Genomic DNA, 2,085 nt, shown 5'->3' with positions numbered 1-2,085 from the left:
ACGCATCGCCACCGAATCAAAGGGACACGTCAGAGCAACTGTCTTTGTTTGCTCCTCTTCCTCATTGTGTTTATTTAGGTCGGAATCATTTTCGACAAAATTCGACAAGCCTTACCCAGCATCCACCATGAGCAGAGCCAGGTCACAGATGCGGCGTAAAGCTGATTGGACACAGTTTCTGGACTCAGAATCTTGTATCGCCTTGCAGGACTGGCAAAATGTTTCCGTACCCTGTTCGGCCTTTCTGGGCTACAGCGTCCTCTTAATTTGGCTCGATGCTCCAGAAGCCTGTCGAAAGTGACTGTCAGTACTGTAGGATGGACAACAATCCCTAAGAAACCTGCCTGATCCTTCCACCTACCTACGTGTTCTGTCTGCACTGTCCCTTATTGCACTGACCTCCTTTCCATTGCAGTAATTTATGGACACGTCGGCCTCCGTAATCCAGGGACAGAATGGGCACAGGAAACGGTGTCCGGAGTGGAGCCGGAAGACTGGTGCCTGTTTTTTGAAGCCAGACTCAGAGGTGAATCAAGCATGAAGTCTTGGCGGTGCGACTCGATCTCTACGACTCTCAGTCCTGCATGTAGAATTGAAAGATAATGATAATGGCGATGTCGCAAGATGGATGTGAGAATGGACCACGCTGTGAACTACTGTCCGTGTTAAGGTGGCTACGCCCAACGTGCTCTAGCAAAGGCCCTTGTCCATGAGACACAGTACTGTTAAAATTCACCGAATTGTCGAACAACGATATTGACCACCCCGCGGTGAGTGATTCTTCTCGCCGACTCTTTACCCAGCCCACAGCTAGCAACTCTCGGGTTCAGGGGGGAGTATTTGTAGGGATTAGACAGGATCCCAGGGGCCAGCTGTTGGCGGAGCCACCCTTTTAGATATAGGGTCCAAAGCCCCTCCTGGCATGCTTCCTATAATACCAGGGAGGCCCTGGGAGGTAAACCTGGGCTTGGGAGTCAGTCAGTCCTGGGTTCAAACCTAGTTATATGTAACTAGTGAACTAGGGTGACACAGGGTGATTTTCAAACTTCTCTGAGCTTTAATTTTCTCACCTGTGGAATGAAGATAACTCGGGATTTTACAATGATTAAAATTAGATGTGTGACAATGAGATATTGTGAGAAATTAGTGAGTTAAATGAACTCAGGAAGCATTAACTATAGTATCCATCCTTGGTCCCTAAACAGCAAGTGAGACCTGTAATGGCCTGAGCACTATAGAGGTGCTGGACACGGGCCTGGTCATCAGTGGGAGAAAAGGACCAGTAACGGAGGTTTGCACACGGCGTGACGAGTGCTGTGACAGAAATAACAGGGGATGCTCAGGGACAAGCGGGGGAGGCACCTGTGGGGCAGCCCTGGCCAGGAGGGTGTCGGGAGCTGTCAGGGGGGCCTTCCTAGACGGAGGGGTTGCTGTGAAGAGGCCTGACAGTCGAGCAGGAGGTAAGCCGGGTGGACAGAGAGTGCACAGCGAGCGAGGGCACAGCTGAGAAGCCATGTCCCTTCGGGAAAGCGGACAGGGCTCCGACGGAACGAGGCCACCAAGGTCTGTGGGCGCCAGATGTGGGTGGGTGTCCGTGTGCTCTATGAAAGAATTTACGCTTTCTCTGGAGGGGACAGGGAGGCGCTGGCGGACGTGTCCCTCATCCAGAGGGCGTTTAAGCGGAGGGCGTCGAGTTGACAAGTGTCCCGACGTCGTGAACACGGGTTTGGGGCTTCACGATCCTAATCCCGGTTAAACCACGTGTGAGTGAATGACCCCGCCTCAGCGCCATCATTTCGGGGCCCGCCCGCGATAACGACCACCCACCCTTTAGGGTTACTTCGAGGACCAACTGGAATTCTGCATTTTAACAAACACCGGCTCCTTTTGCTTACCCTTTGTAGCTAAAATACGAAAGCCGGTGCCAGGCCTCTCTCCTCCCTTCCTTCCCTTTCCTCTGCCAGCAGCGTAAGCAGCAGCCGCGCGCCGGCGACGCGGAGGTCTCCAGGGCGACGATTAAAGCGCAGCCGCACGCCAGCCCGTGCGCCCGAGCGAGCGAGGCGGCGCATGCTCGGTGCGCCGTGC

At 53.7% G+C, this 2,085-nt stretch overlaps 1 long non-coding RNA gene across 2 annotated transcripts in view; it reads right to left on the bottom strand.

The window, feature by feature from the left end:
• The window catches only part of LOC112477359, a 13,900-nt gene extending 11,824 nt beyond the window's left edge, over nt 1-2,076 (bottom strand). For both annotated transcript variants that reach the window (XR_003045440.1, XR_003045436.1), the window contains exons 1-2: nt 1,896-2,076; nt 400-580 (exon numbers count right to left, since the gene is read on the bottom strand). This is a non-coding gene — a long non-coding RNA (uncharacterized LOC112477359). The remainder of the gene's footprint in view (nt 1-399; nt 581-1,895) is intronic.
• Nucleotides 2,077-2,085: the final 9 nt, after the last annotated feature.

This window comes from Pteropus alecto, unplaced genomic scaffold (assembly GCF_000325575.1).
Source record: "Pteropus alecto unplaced genomic scaffold, ASM32557v1 scaffold90, whole genome shotgun sequence".
Lineage (NCBI taxonomy): Eukaryota > Metazoa > Chordata > Mammalia > Chiroptera > Pteropodidae > Pteropus > Pteropus alecto.
The sequence above is the reverse complement of the archived record's forward strand: the minus strand, read 5'-3'. Positions and strand labels throughout refer to the sequence as shown.